Here is a 16,464-nt window from a genome sequence, read left to right on the forward strand (position 1 = left end):
CAATTGAAATCTCCAAACTCATCAGCTCTTCCAAACCCACTACCTGCTCCCTCGACCCTCTCCCCACTCCCCTGTTGAAATCCTGCCTCCCCGTTCTCTGCCCCTACCTCACTAATCTCTTCAACTCCTCATTGTCCCAAGGAATTGTCCCCTCCGCTTTCAAAACTGCTGCCGTTACACCAATCTTAAAGAAACCTGGTCTTGATCCCTCCTCTCTCATTAACTACCGCCCAATCTCAAACCTCCCCTTTCTTTCAAAAACCCTGGAGTGTATCGTTGCGTCGCAACTTCATTCCCACCTCCTTGCGTATAACCTACTTGAACCCCTCCAATCTGGCTTTCGCCCCCTCCATAGCACAGAAACTGCTCTCCTCAAAGTCCTCAACGACCTCCTCACCTCTGCTGACACTGGTTCCCTCAACATAGAAACATAGAAACATAGAAACATAGAAACATAGAAAGTAGGTGCGAGAGTAGACCACCAGGTCCGTCGAGCCCGCACCGCCATTCGCTCATGGCTGAACACTAAACAGACACACTTACCCACAAACAGTAGACACAAGACACAGAACACAAGACACTACCCTCCCCTTTATACCGCTATCACCCCTCTCCACCCCAAGAACCTCGTGATCTCCTGGGGGAGGCAAAAAAACGGATAAAAACCCAGGTCCAATTCGGGAAAAAAATCCGGGAAATTCCTCTCCGACCCCAATCCAGGCGATCGACACTTGTCCAGGAGATCACTCAGGTCTTACTATACTAACCATACCTAGGTCCATATCCCTGCCCTCTCCCCGTAGCCCCTTATCCCCTTGGCAGCTAAAAAACCATCTATTTTAGTCTTAAATATATTTAAAGTTTCTGCTTCCACTGCTCCCTGGGGCAGTGAATTCCATAAATTAACCACCCTCTGGGTGAAGAAGTTCTTCCTCATCTCAGTTTTAAAAGAGCCCCCCCTTATTCTGCAACTATGTCCTCTAGTTCTAGTTTCCCCGATCATTGGGAACATCCTCGGTGCATCCACCCGATCAAGGCCCCTCACGATCTTATATGTTTCAATGAGATCGCCTCTCATTCTTCTAAACTCCAAAGAGTAGAGTTCTAGCCTACTTAACCTTTCCTCATATGTCAATCCCCTCATTGCAGGAATTAATCTTGTAAACCTTCGCTGCACTGCCTCCAGGGCTAGTACATCCTTTCTTAAGTATGGACCCCAGAACTGTACACAGTATTCCAAATGTGGTCTCACTAATACTGTGTACAGCTGCAGCAAGACCTCCGTGTTTTTATACTCAATCCCCCTAGCAATAAAGGCCAAAACTCCATTGGCCTTCCTGATTGCTTGCTGCACCTGCATACTAACTTTTAGTGATTCATGTACTAATACCCCTAGATCCCTTTGCGTTGCATTACAACGCAGCTCCTCCTCATTTAGAAAATAACTAGCCCTATCATTTTTTTTCCCAAAGTGAATGACTTCACATTTATTAGTATTAAATTTCATCTGCCAAGTTGTTGCCCACTCACCTAGCTTATCTATATCCTTTTGCAGACTCTTCCTATCCTCCTCATCCCCTACTTTTCCTCCCATTGTTGTATCGTCCGCAAATTTTGATATATTACACTTGGTTCCCTACTCCAAATCATTTATATAAATTGTGAACAACTGGGGTCCCAGCACCGACCCTTGCGGAACCCCGCCAGTTACCGGTTGCCATCCCGAGTATGAACCATTTATCCCCACTCTCTGCTTCCTATTTGTTAGCCAATCCTCTACCCATGCTAATATATTACCCCCAATCCCATAATTTTTTATTTTTACCAATAGTCTCTTATGTGGCACCTTGTCAAAAGCCTTTTGGAAGTCCAAGTATACCACATCCACCGGTTCCCCTTTATCCACCCGGGTTGTTACTTCCTCAAAGAATTCGAGCAGATTCGTCAAACAGGACTTCCCCTTCACAAAACCATGCTGGTTCTGTCCGATGAAGTCATGTTTATCCAAGTGCCCCGTTAGTGTTTCTTTAATAATTGTCTCTAACATTTTACCCACCACCGATGTTAGACTAACCAGTCTATAGTTACCCGCCTTCTGTTTACTTCCTTTTTTAAATATAGGTGTTACATTGGCCATTTTCCAATCCACTGGGACCGTTCCTGCCTCCAGGGAGTTTTGGAAAATTATCACCAATGCATCCACAATCCCCACCGCTATCTCCCTCAAGACCCTTGGATGTAATCCATCAGGCCCAGGGGATTTATCCTCCTTCAGTCTCATTAATTTCCCTAATACCACCTCCTTGGTGATCTTAATAGTATTTAGCTCCTCCATTCCTACCGCCCCCTGTTTATCCAGCGTTGGAATATTTTTTGTGTCTTCTATGGTGAAGACTGATACAAAATACTCGTTTAATGCCTTAGCCATTTCCATGTTCCCCACCAACAACTCTCCAGTCTCACCCTCCAATGGACCAACGTTCACCTTAGCCACCCTTTTTCTTTTTATATAGCTATAAAAACTCTTACTATTAGTTTTTATGTTGTTCGCTAAATTCCTTTCATAGTCTATTTTCCCCGTCTTAATTAATCTCTTAGTTATTTTTTGCTGACCTTTAAATGCTTCCCAATCCTCTACCCTCCCACTATCTCTGGCTACCTTATATGCCCTTGCCTTCAGCCGAATACTATCCTTTATAGTTTTACTGAGCCATGGCTGACTGTTCTTACCCTTACCCCTTTTTTTCTTCATAGGAATAAATTTTTCTTGAAGGTTATACAGTATACCCTTAAACGTACACCACTGCTCATGTACCGTCTTATTCTTGAGTCTGCTATCCCAGTCAACTTTGATCAGCTCAGTCCTCATACCTTCATAATCCCCCTTATTTAGACTAAGCACCCTAGCCTGAGTTTCAACCTGCTCCCCTTCTATTTGAATATGGAATTCGACCATATTGTGGTCACTTGTTCCCAACGAGTCCCTAACTATGACATTTTTAATTAATCCTGCTTCATTACACAGGACCAGATCCAAGATTGCCTCCCCCCTTGTCGGTTCTGTGACATACTGTTCTAGGAACCCGTCTCTAATACATTCTATAAACTCTTCCTCTAGTCTACCCTGCCCAGTTTGGTTTGCCCAATTAATATGAAAATTGAAGTCCCCCATGATTACAGCAGTTCCCTTTTTACATGCGTCAACTATTTGCAGATTTATGTTCTGACTAACAGCGTCACAGCTATTTGGAGGTCTATAAATTACACCCACTAGTGTTTTTTTCCCCTTATTATTCTCTATCTGTACCCAAGCTGTTTCACTATCCTGATCCTTCAACGCAATATCCGTCCTCTCTATTGCCGTTATTCCCTCCCTTATTAAAAGGGCCACCCCTCCTCCCTTTCTTTCCTGTCTATCTTTCCTAATTGTCGAGTACCCCTCTATATTTAACTCCCAGTCCTGATCCCCTTGCAGCCATGTCTCCGTAATGGCCACGATATCATAACTATATATACTTAATTGCACCGTTAATTCATTTATCTTATTACGAATACTCCGTGCATTTAGATAAAGCACTTTCAGATGATTTTTACTACCCTTCCTTTCCGTTTTTGCCCCTTTTACATCTAGAGCTTTATCTTCACACATTCTGTCTCCTGTCTCATTTTGACTTACCGCTTTCCCACTGATACCCTGCTCTATTTCCTCTACCCCTGCCGTTATTACCCCCCTTGATACCTCCCCCCCGCTACTTAATTTAAAGACCTCTCTACTGCCCTAGTTATATGATTTGCCAGGACCCCAGTCCCAGCACCGTTCAGGTGAAGTCCGTCCTTACAGAACAGATCCCCCCTGTCCCAGTACTGGTGCCAGTGGCCCAAGAAACCAAACCCATTATTCCCACACCAGTCTTTGAGCCACGCATTTAGCTTTTTAATTTTACGTACCCTCGCCGATTTGGCCCGTGGCTCAGGTAGCAATCCGGAGATCAGTACCCTCGAGGTTCTGCTTTTTAATTTATTCCCTAACTGCTCAAACTCCTTCAGCAGATCCTCCTTCCTCGTCCTTCCTATGTCATTGGTCCCCACATGGACCACGACCACTGGATCCTCCCCCTCCCACTGCAAATTTCTCTCCAGCATCGCAGAGATATCCTTAACCCTAGCACCGGGTAGGCAACACAGCCTTCGGGCCATGTTCTGCTGGCCGCAGAGAACCTTATCTACCCCCCGAATAATACTATCCCCTATCACTACGGCATTTCTTCTAACTCCCCCCTCTTGAATGGCCTCCTGATCCACGGTGCTGCAGCCAGGTTGCTCATCCCTCCCACAGCCCCTGATCCCGTCCTTACATTGAGTAAGAGCCTCGGTCATGCTCGTCAGGGACAAGGGCTGTGGCTCCTGCCGCATCTCCTCCTGGTTCCCCCTACCTGCCTCGCTTATGGCCACACCTTCCTTTCCTTGCTCACTGCCTACTGAATTAGTTAAACTGGTCGGTGTGACCATCCCCTGGCACAAAACATCCAGGTAATACTCCCCCTCCCTGATGTACCGCAGCGTATGAAGTTGGGTCTCCAGCTCATCAATGCGGAGCTGGAGTTCCTCTAGCCTCAAACACTTACTGCAGCTGTAGGGATCTTCTACATCAATGGTGTCGACAAATTCCCACATCTCGCAGTATTGGCACATCTCCTGACCGCCCATCTTATATAAGTAATTAACTGGTCCTATTTAAGAATCCCCTACTGTATTGATACACCCCTTATTTATATAATCCTACCTCCTATAAATGGGAAAGTACTCACCCCAGCCGTAAATTACCTACTGGTTTGGCTGTCTAGTGGTAATTCCTTCCGCTCTTCCTATCTGGTCCACTGCTCCCTTGCAGTGCGTGGCAAACCTCTTTGTCTCTGTTAGTCTCTGTTAGTCTCTCGAGTCTCTCGAGCCGCGGCTCCGTCCGTCCTCCCTCGGCGACAGCACCTGTGGCACCGCGGTCGTGACGTCCCTTCCGTTCCTGCAGAGCCTTCCTGTCCTGGGTGGAGTCTGCAGCTAACTGTGTGCTCACGTCCGGTAGGTCAGCCTAAAGTCTGCCTGCCCTTGGCCTCTACTTTAACTGTTTTCACTTCTCTCCTCCCACTTGGGCTAGAGCCAATCAGTCGTATCTCTTGCTTAACTCCTGCTGCTGTTGCTCCCAAAACTACAGCAGTTCTGAGTAAAGTCTGCCTGTCCTTGGCCTCTACTTTAACTGTTTTCACTTCTCTCCTCCCACTTGGGCTAGAGCCAATCAGTCGTATCTCTTGCTAAACTCCTGCTGCTGTTGCTCCCAAAACGACAGCAGTTCTGATCCTCATCCTCCTCGACCTGAGCGCAGCCTTCGATACGGTGAACCATAACATCCTGCTCACCAGACTCAAAGACCTCGGCATTGAAGGCTCTGCACTCAGCTGGCTCCGTTCCTACCTTTCCAACAGATCCCACTTCATCTCTCTCCACAACCATACCTCTGCTACAGCCGCAGTCACTCAAGGCGTTCCCCAAGGCTCCGTACTCGGCCCCCTCCTCTTCATCATCTACATCCTCCCCCTTGGTCAGATTCTCCGCCACTTCAATCTGGACTTCCACTGTTACGCTGATGACACCCAGATTTACCTTGGCACCAAATCCCCCCACAACCCCCCCTCTCCCATATCAACTCCTGTTTGTCACCTATAAAAACTTGGATGCAACATAATTTCCTCAAACTCAACAGCGATAAGACAGAATTCCTTCTCATAGGCTCCAAAGCCACACTCAGCAAAATCAATAACCCCACTCTCACCATCGACGGCACCACTGTCTCCCCATCTCCCCAGGCCCGCAACCTTGGCGTGATCTTTGATTCCACCCTCTCCCTTGAGCCTCACATCCGCCATGTCATTAAAACCTCCTTCTTTCATCTCCGAAACATCGTCAAACTCAGACCCTCTCTCACACCGCCGGCTGCTGAAAGACTCATCCATGCCTTCATCTCCTCCCGACCGGACTATTGCAACTCACTTCTCCTTGGCATCAGCTCCACCTACATCAACCGACTCCAACTGGTCCAGAACGCAGCCGCCCGACTCATCACCCACACCAAATCCTGGCATCACATCACTCCAGTCCTCAAAAAACTTCACTGGCTACCCATCTCCCACCGGATCACCTACAAAATCCTGGTCCTCACCTACAAAGCCCTCCACCATCTGGCCCCCCCATATCTCACTGACCTCCTCTCCCCCTACCAACCCTCACGGTCCCTCAGATCCACATCAGCCGGTCTCCTCTCCATCCACAAGTCCAACCTCCGCAGTTTTGGGGACAGAGCCTTCTCCAGGGCAGCTCCCAGGCTCTGGAACTCCCTCACCCAACTGATCCGCAATTCCGTGTCCCTCACCATCTTCCAGTCCCGCCTCAAGACCGATCTCTTCACCTCTGCCTATCCTTAGCCCCACGTCCCCGTCCCTTTTCATCTGTGCATTAATTGCCCCATAGTGTGTTTTGTATTGAATTCTGTCTTTACTTTGTGTACTAGTCATGTCTCTACTATTTATTTCATTCCCCTTACATGTTTTTCCTCTACATGTTCAATTTTTGTAAGGTGTCCTTGAGACTCTTGAAAGGCGCCCATAAATAAAATTTATTATTATTATTATTACATTTAAAGGGGAAATGTTAAGAGTACAGAATCTTTATGTCCCTGTTCGGTTGAATGGAAATAGTAAAAATTGGAAAGAGCCATGGTTTTCAAGGGAAATTGGACACTTGGTTCGGAAAAAGAGGGAGATCTACAATAATTATAGGCAGCATGGAGTAAATGAAGTGCTTGTGGAGTATAAAGAATGTAAAAAGAATCTTAAGAAAGAAATTAGAAAAGCTAAAAGAAGATATGAGGTTGCTTTGGCAAGTAAGGTGAAAGTAAATCCAAAGGGTTTCTACAGCTATATTAATAGCAAAAGGATAACGAGGGATAAAATTGGTCCATTAGAGAGTCAAAGTGGACAGCTATCTGCAGAGCCAAAAGAGATGGGGGAGATATTGAACAATTTATTTTCTTCGGTATTCACCAAGAAGAAGGATATTGAATTATGTGAGGTAAGGAAAACAAATAGAGTAGCTATGGAAACTATGAGATTCAAAGAAGAGGAAGTACTGACACGTTTGAGAAATATAAAAGTGGATAAGTCTTCTGGTCCGGACAGGATATTCCCTAGGACATTGAGGGAAGTTAGTGTAGAAATAGCAGGGGCTATGACAGAAATATTTCAAATGTCATTAGAAACGGGAATAGTACCGGAGGATTGGCGTACTGCGCATGTTGTTCCATTGTTTAAAAAGGGGTCTAAGAGTAAACCTAGCAATTATAGACCTGTTAGTTTGACGTCAGTGGTGGGCAAATTAATGGAAAGGATACTTAGAGATAATATATATAAACATCTGGATAAACCTATTGTCTTTTGCTATAGGGTTCCCAGCACCAGTGTGTGCAGTAAATTTTATAATGACCAGCTGTTCTGGTAGCATCAATGCCTTAAACAAATTACGCACAGAAAGGCATTCCCGTGCACTACCAAACAGGGTCGTCGTGAAGTCTCCTCCAGAGAATTTACCAGTACTGGGTTTATTTTTACTAACCATCACCTGTTTCTCACCTCCTATTTGTCTTTTAATTATTTTCTCTTGTTCCTCTGCCCACTGGCATTCTAGTTGCAATACGTTCCATCCTTTCCGAGTGCTATCCTTGTTTCTTAACTCTACCCCCTTCTTACATACAGTATCCATCCAACTTCAAACTCTATACTCTCCTCATGCTTCTTCACTGCTTCTGCTTCCCATGTTTTAATTCCTTTCTTCCATTTCTTTCCTGCCTTCCTTTCCCATATAAATGTATCTACATTCCATGTTCCCCCTACTGGCCAGGCTTCATCCCCTAACCGTTTGGTCAACGTGTAACTTAACATTCTAAATATCTTATTATACTTAGGATTCAAATAACACATATGTTGGACTGTTATCCAGAACATTCCCCATAGATAGATAGAAAGAGAGAGAAAACAGACTTCTTAATTCCGAATCGTTCCAAATATATCAACTAGGCTGACCCGCTAATGAGACCCCAGTTTCTCAATTTGGCTGACTAATTGTTCCAAATATATCAACCAGGCCGACTCGCTACTCGAGACCCCAGTTTCTCAGCCTGGCAGACGTTTTAACCTTAATATACAACACCACTTATTTCTCAATCCGACAACTTTTCGGATGTCTCAATAAGCCAGACGCACACCTCACCCCCCGTATCTCAACCTGACAAATCACGGATGTCTCAATGAGGCCGATGAGCCCTTAGTAGAGAGAGAGAGAAAAAAAAGAAAACAAAGAGAGATAGAAAGAGAAACCGCTCTAGTCCTTAAAAATATACACAAGCCCTTCTTAAAAATACATGCACAATTCTGTCTTAAAAATACATACACAATACCTTCTTAAAAAAAACATATAAAGCCCAACTGGTCTTACCTTTGTCTGTTTCTAAGAACCTCGGCAGGGAACCAATTCAATGTCTGCTGAAGGATCACAGACGTTCCCGGGAGTTTCTAGGGAGTCGGTCTGACAAGGGGGCCGATAGAGCTCAGTTATCTCCCTTCCAATCCCGGCAACCTCTGCAACCTCTTGCACAGTCAGCTGTTGATGTGGTCCCAGCGAGGCCTGCTTAACTACGCCAATGAAAAAGCTACTTTTCTTAACAACTAAACCAGGTTCGCGTCTTAATAAACAGACACCTCACAAACTGTTTGGTAGACCAGTTCAAAACTTTACTTAACATCGGCCGATGGAAGGGAGCGAGAATTCCAGTCAAGTGACCAATACAGACACTTGACTGTCCTCCGTCCACTTCTCTGAACAACAGAATTACATTGCCTTAAATAGGGTTTTTTTTTTCCCTTAGCACATTCCACAGACATTAGTCATGGTCAGAGGTACAGGAAAAGGTTTCCACAGAATGCATCACATCAAAGGCCTTTTGTTTACATGGTACAAGATATACTAAAAACATTGGCCATTTGTTTTAGGTCATTTTATCTTCAAAGAGATCACCCTAGCTCTTTCGCTGCTTCCTCTCTGTCACTTGGTCCCTCATAAACATAGGCCATTTGTTTTACGGCATCTTACTTCAAATATGTGACTAGCTGTTTCTCTCTTCCTTTATCGCCTCCTCCCCCATAAACATTGGTCATTTGGTTTACGGCATCTTACTTCAAAGATGTGACTAGCTGTTTCTTTCTCTGTCACTTCCTCACTTGGGAGACAATGTTATAGGATTTATTATCTCACACACCCGCAACCTGAGGCAAGCCTAATTTGAGACTAAATATAAGCTGTAAACTAGCCCAGAAGCCAATTTAATATCTTCTTATATTTTAACTAAAATTCGGCTTCATCAGGTTCACCTGCAACTCCTCCAACCTCATCTCTTCCATCCACTGCTCTAGGTGTGAACTGCTCTGCATCGGTGAGACCAAGCATAGGCGTGGTGATCACTTCGCCCAACACCTCCACTCAGTTCGCAATAACCAACCTGATCTCCCGGTGGCTCAGCTCTTCAACTCCCCCTCCCATTCCCAATCCAACCTTTCTGTCCTGGGCCTCCTCCATGGCCAGAGTGAACTCCTCTCCTCTCCTCTCCTCCCCTTCAGTCTGAAGCAAAGGTCTTATAGTGGATCCCTGCCCACCTGCTATAAGATCTTTGGTCTGAAGAGAGAAGGTGGTTGCGATCTCGCTGGCCCTCCACTCCGCACTGGACAACTTGGACAACAAAAACTCATATGTCAGGCTGTTATGCATTGATTACAGCTCGGCATTTAACACAATCATCCCCTCCAAACTGGTTACCAAACTCGCAGAACTGGGACTCTGCGCATCCCTCTTCAACTGGATCCTCGACTTCCTCACCCACAGACCACAGTCTGTTCGTATTGGTGGAAATGTGTCAGCCTCGATAACAATCAGCACGGGAGCACCTCAAGGCTGCGTGCTCAGCCCCCTGCTGTACCCACTGTATACCCATGACTGCGTAGCAAACCACAGTGCGAACTCCATCATCAAGTTCGCTGACGACACCACTATTGTGGGGCGTATCACTGATGTGGATGAGTCAGAATATAGAAGAGAGATCGAGCAACTGTCCATATGGTGCCAGCGCAATAACCTGGCCCTCAACACCAGCAAAACCAAGGAACTGATTGTGGACTTTGGAAGGAGTAGGAGGGGGACCCACAGCCCCATTTATGTCAACGGGTCTGTAACAATAGGATTGTTTATTTAAGTACTGTTGTACGGGGGACTGGTTTAGAGGTGACACCGGGGGCGCGGCCCAGTTCGGGATGACTGCACAAAGACAATAAAGTTCAAGTAAGCAAGACTGCTTTAAATCGTCCATTATGTATAGTCCAGATAGAGACAGAACATAATGAAACATGGTGGCAGCGATGGACGTCGAAAATTGTCAGAATTAACTAAAAAAGTGAAAGTTTAGCTAGCTAGCAGCAGGCTAACGTTAGCCTTACAGAAGCCGGCAAAGAAGAAAATGCAGTTGAACAATTGAAGCCAGTAGCTTGTTTTCAGTGGGCCCGTAGCCAACAGCACACCAAAGACACAACAAAGCACAAAAGATAAGCAGTTAGCCTTCAGCATCGGCAAAGAAAAAAAACAACAGCTAGCTGACAGCGATGGAAGGGCTAAAATCCCCTGGAACTTTGACAACATAGTGAAGAAAGAGCCGAGCCCAGTGACAAAGGGAGAAAGTGGCAAACATATGACCATGGACAAAATAAATGAAGAGTTTGAGGATGTGTTCACCGGAGATGGCTGCATGGAGGGCGAATATAGAATAGAGATAGATGACAGAGTACCGCCAGTGAAACTGCCAACGCGCAGAGTGCCTGTAGCTATGATGACACCTCTACAAGAGGAACTCAAAGATCTAGAGAGAAGAGGGATAATCACACCAGTGGAACGCAGCACTGACTGGATCAGTAGCATGGTCGCAGTGAGAAAACCTAATGGGAAGCTGAGGATCTGTATAGACCCAAAACCTCTGAATCGGGCACTAAAAATAAGTCACTTTCCACTTCCAATTATAGATGACATCCTGCCGGAGATGTCAAAGGCAAAAGTATTCACAGTCTGCGACGTGAAGCAAGGCTTCTGGCACGTCAAACTAGAGGAAGAGTCGAGCTTCCTTACTACATTCGCCACCCCATTTGGTCGCTTCCGCTGGCTAAGGATGCCGATGGGAATAAGCCCAGCACCTGAAGTGTTCCAAAGAAAGCTCATGCAGGCCCTGGAGGGCCTCCCAGGAGTCTGCGTCATAGCAGATGATGTGTTAATCACGGGGGAAGGAGCAACACAAGAGGAGGCAGGAAAGGACCACGACGAGAAAGTCAGACGCTTTCTAACCAGGTGCAGAGAGCGCAACATCAAGCTGAACGCGGACAAATTCAAGCTCAGACAAAAAGAGGTACCCTACATAGGTCATCTGCTCACGGCCGAGGGACTGAGGGTTGACCCGGAGAAAGTACGGGCAATCAGAGAGATGCCAAGGCCAACGGACGTGAAAGGGGTACAGAGATTAGTTGGGATGGTCAACTATCTGTCTAAGTTCTATGACCACCTTTCAGATGACTCTGAGATTCTGAGACAACTCACGCGCAAGGAGAACATGTGGGAATGGACGGACATCCAAGAAGGGGCGTTTCAAAGACTGAAAGACAAAATCGCTAAAGCACCAGTTCTACAGTACTACAACAAGGAAAAGGAGTTGACACTTCAGTGTGATGCATCTGACACGGGACTGGGGGCCGCCCTGACACAGAAAGGTAAACCGGTAGCATTTGGTAGTAGGGCACTCACACTAACTGAAAGGGGCTATGCCCAAATAGAGAAAGAATGCTTAGCCATAGTGTTTGGGATGGAAGAGTTCCATCAGTATACTTATGGTAGAGAGGTCACAGTACAAAGCGACCACAAGCCTCTAGAAAATATACATAGAAAGCCATTACTTAGTGCACCTAAGAGACTGCAGAGAATGCTACTCAGGCTGCAGCAGTATGATATCAGTGTGACCTATGTTCCAGGCAGGGACATGCTACTTGCAGACACGCTGAGTAGAGCATACTTACCAGAGAGCACTAAGGGAGAGAGTGAGACAGATATAGAGACTGTGAACATGGTCAGCTACCTACCCATTTCAGCAGAGAGGCTGAGTGCCATCAGGGCTGCAACAAAAGATGACACAAAGTTACAGAGTGTGGCAAACAGAATACTGTCAGGGTGGCCCAAGAGAAAAAAGGACTTACCAAGTGACATCAGGCACTACCACACTTTCCAAGATGAACTGAGTTTCCAGGACGGCATAGTGTTCCGAGGAGACAGAGCCGTGATACCTGACGCACTCAGGGTGGACATCACTCACAGGATCCACTCCTCTCACCTGGGAGTAGAAGGATGTCTGAGGCGAGCGAGGGAGTGTGTATACTGGCTTGGAATGAACGACGAGATCAAGACCTTCATCGCCAAATGTGACATATGTAGGTCAGTGGACCCAAAGCAGTTATAGAGCAGACTAGTGACAGTGACTCTTATGAGGATGTCAACTGTATAACTGAAGCAAATAGAGAGGATGAAACTGTAAACCAGGTTAAAAACAGCCACAGTCAGGGCCAGCAGCTCTTTGCAGGAATGAAGATAGGGGATTCCTGACATTGTTATCTCGGATAACGGACCCCAGTATGCATCACAAGAGTTTCAGCACTTCAGCCAGAAGTGGGGCTTTGAACACAGGACATCGTCGCCGGGATACCCGCAGAGTAATGGGAAGGCGGAGTCAGCGGTAAAGACAGCCAAGCGCCTGATGCTGAAGGCTGCAGCAGCGAGACAGGATCCGTACTTGGCAATGCTGGATCATCGCAACACACCGAGCCAGGGCCTCAACACAAGCCCGGCACAGAGACTCCTAAGCAGGAGGACCAGGACCCTGCTTCCCACAAAGGACACTCTGCTGAAGCCAGAGGTGACACACGACGAACAGGGACTGAAATACAACAGACAGAGACAGGAAAAGTACTACAACCGCACAGCAAAAGACATGGACACTCTGAAAAGAGAGGACAGTGTGAGAGTACAGCCCTGTGACACACACAAGGGTTGGAGACCAGCGAGAGTGGTCCAACAGGTGAGCCATAGATCGTATGAGGTGGACTTAGAGTCAGGAGGTGTTCTGAGACGAAATCGTCGCCACCTCAGACACAATCTCACCACGCTCACACCAACACAAAACACACCCACACCAACAGTGACTGGGGCGGCCATACCGCCAGATGGCCCAGCAGAGAACCAAGACACGGTCACCAGGTCAGGTCGACAAGTTGTCACCACGGTCACCAGGTCAGGTCGACAAGTTGTCAGACCCCGCTACCTGACGGACTATACTCAGTGATTAGAGTATGGACTATGAAAAAAAAAGAAATGAAAATGTGTTGTTTATGCACTTGTTGGAAACCGATGTTTTGAACTGTTGATTTATTATTGCTTATGTTGTTAGATCTGTTGTAAATGTGTTGTACAGAATACCTAAGGGAAAGAGACTAACTTGAAAAGTGAAAAAGAAAGATGTAACAATAGGATTGTTTATTTAAGTACTGTTGTACGGGGGACTGGTTTAGAGGTGACACCGGGGGCGCGGCCCAGTTCGGGATGACTGCACAAAGACAATAAAGTTCAAGTAAGCAAGACTGCTTTAAATCGTCCATTATGTATAGTCCAGATAGAGACAGAACATAATGAAACAGGGTCGATGGTTGAAAGGGTCAAGAACTTCAAATTCCTGGGCGTGCACATCTCTGAAGATCTTTCCTGGTCCGAGAACACTAACGCAATTATCAAAAAAGCTCATCAGCGCCTCTACTTCCTGAGAAGATTACGGAGAGTCGGATTGTCAAGGAAGACTCTCTCTAACTTCTACAGGTGCACAGTAGAGAGCATGCTGACCGGTTGCATCGTGCCTTGGTTCGGCAATTTGAGCGCCCTGGAGAGGAAAAGACTACAAAACGTAGTAAACACTGCCCAGTTCATCATCGGCTCTGACCTTCCTTCCATCGAGGGGATTTATCGCAGTCGCTGCCTCAAAAAGGCTGGCAGTATCATCAAAGACCCACACCATCCTGGCCACACACTCATCTCCCTGCTACCTTCAGGTAGAAGGTACCGGAGCCTGAAGACTGCAACAACCAGGTTCAGGAATAGCTACTTCCACCCAGCCATCGGGCTATTAAACCTGGCTCGGACAAAACTCTGATTATTAATAACCAGTTTCTATTATTTGCACTCTATCAGTTTATTTATTCATGTGTGTATACATTTATATTACGGTATATGGACACATTTATCTGTTTTGTAGTAAATGCCTACTATTTTCTGTGTGCTTAAGCAAACCAAGAATTTCATTGTCCTATACAGGGACACGTGACAATAAACTCACTTGAACTTGAAGGGTCTCCACCTGAGACATCGCCCCCGCCCTGATGACGCACGGCCCGCAGTGCGCATGTGCACAGTCTGGCACGTCCCCAGATGGGCGGCGCTTCATTCCTCCCGGCCTCTTGCGGCGGTGGCGGTGGCGGTCGTTGACCCCGTGGCCGGGCCGTGGGAGCGGGGAGAGGAGAGAGACTCCACTGTCCGGGCCGGGAGACTCAGACTCAGGGCCGGGGAGCGAGTACAACAAGTTGCCATCGGTGAGTATTTTGTCCGCCGGTCCCCAGTGGACGGGTCTAATGTTGGGGACAGACTTGGGTTAAATTTCCCCATTGAATTTGATTTGCTCTTGTCAGGACATTGAATTGATTGTTGTGAGTAAATGTGTCCTAGTGATAGTTTGAAGCACAACAGTCATGTTCAGCAACAGCTGTGTTTTGTCACTGGATGCTGCACATCACACACACACACTTCTATAGAGTTGTAACTAACAGTTGATGTGTTGAATGCGCTGAGCAGTCTGGTGGAGTCAAAGCAAATGTCCCAGTTTGTTTTACAGTTACTAAATGGAAGAATGTTCAGGTTACTATTTCATAATTAAACCGTCAGCTTCTTATTTCCGGATTCAGTTATTTTTGCTGATAAAACGTCCTCAATTACCAGAGTAAAGGCCTTTCTGAACCTTCTGTAAGAAGATTTACACATTTTTATCGCCCTCTGGTCACAGCTGAGACTGAGTGATCCTAGGAGAAGTTGCAGCAGAATGGTAGTAAGAGAAAAGGATACTGTGAGGATTTCGGATTTGCAACACAGAATGCATTTTGTACATGTCAATTCTCATTTCATTATTCAAATGAGTTGGGACTATTGGGTATGTGAGTGGAAAAATGAAATTTACACAAATCTGTTGACCACTGCAGAATGACTTGTGACTTTTGCAACCAGTTTTTTGCATGGAATTTTTTTTTAAATATTGCTATTCCAGAAGATATGAAGGAAAAAGGAAATGCCGACATGCTAGAAACACTCAGCAGTTTGAGCACCATTTCATACAGTCCCAGTTCAGATAATGGATCATATACACTTGCAATTCCACTGTTTTCTGCAAGCCCTATTTTAATCAATAAGGTAAATACACATTGTCTTTATTACACTGGTAACAAATGGTAGTCATTTATACTTGGCCAGATCACACACAACGGTAAGATAAACAAATATGTTTGATTTAGATGCTAGAGGTTGTTTAAAGGTAAAAAGAGATCACCTGTCCACGGTTGGGATAGTTCAGGACCAGAAGTAGTACCATTTAATGCAGAATTATATCTTTCAGCTATGATAATAGAGAATGTCTGCAAGATAGCAAAGGATAATCCCTGTTTAGGATGAATCTGTTGGAGAGCTGAGTGCTGAGAGGAACAGATGTTTGGTCAACAATTCAGTAGTTCAACAAGCAACTGTACAGTGAAATTCTTTTAGCACATATTACACATTCAGGCTTCGCCATTTTCAACGTCCAAATCAGATCCGCCTGCGAGCTCGATGTCCTGGTGCAGTTCCTGTGAACCGACCTCCCCCTCCTCACCAATCTTTGTGTCCTGCGGGGCGCCTCCACCTACCTTGAAGGGCTGTAGGCATGAACCCCGTTCACCCTCCTACTGGGCCACTCCTAGCGCCTGATGTCTCCAGCTCTCTCCCGGTAACGCCGTCCGATGAATCTTTGGGCGGGTTTGGGCAGCGTCCTGTAGAGATGAGACGGATGATTCTCCTGTGAAGTGGGACTGGTGGTGGTACTGCAAACATCACCTGACATCATGGAGACCCTGCAGAGTCCAGGCCTGGGATATAATCCTTCTATTCTGGAATGGAAACTCCAGGGATGTGGTGGAATGTGCCATGGGAGCAGTGGGGACTACAGTT

The sequence above is a fragment of the Amblyraja radiata genome, chromosome 40, assembly GCF_010909765.2.
Source record: "Amblyraja radiata isolate CabotCenter1 chromosome 40, sAmbRad1.1.pri, whole genome shotgun sequence".
Classification (NCBI taxonomy): Eukaryota; Metazoa; Chordata; class Chondrichthyes; order Rajiformes; family Rajidae; genus Amblyraja; species Amblyraja radiata.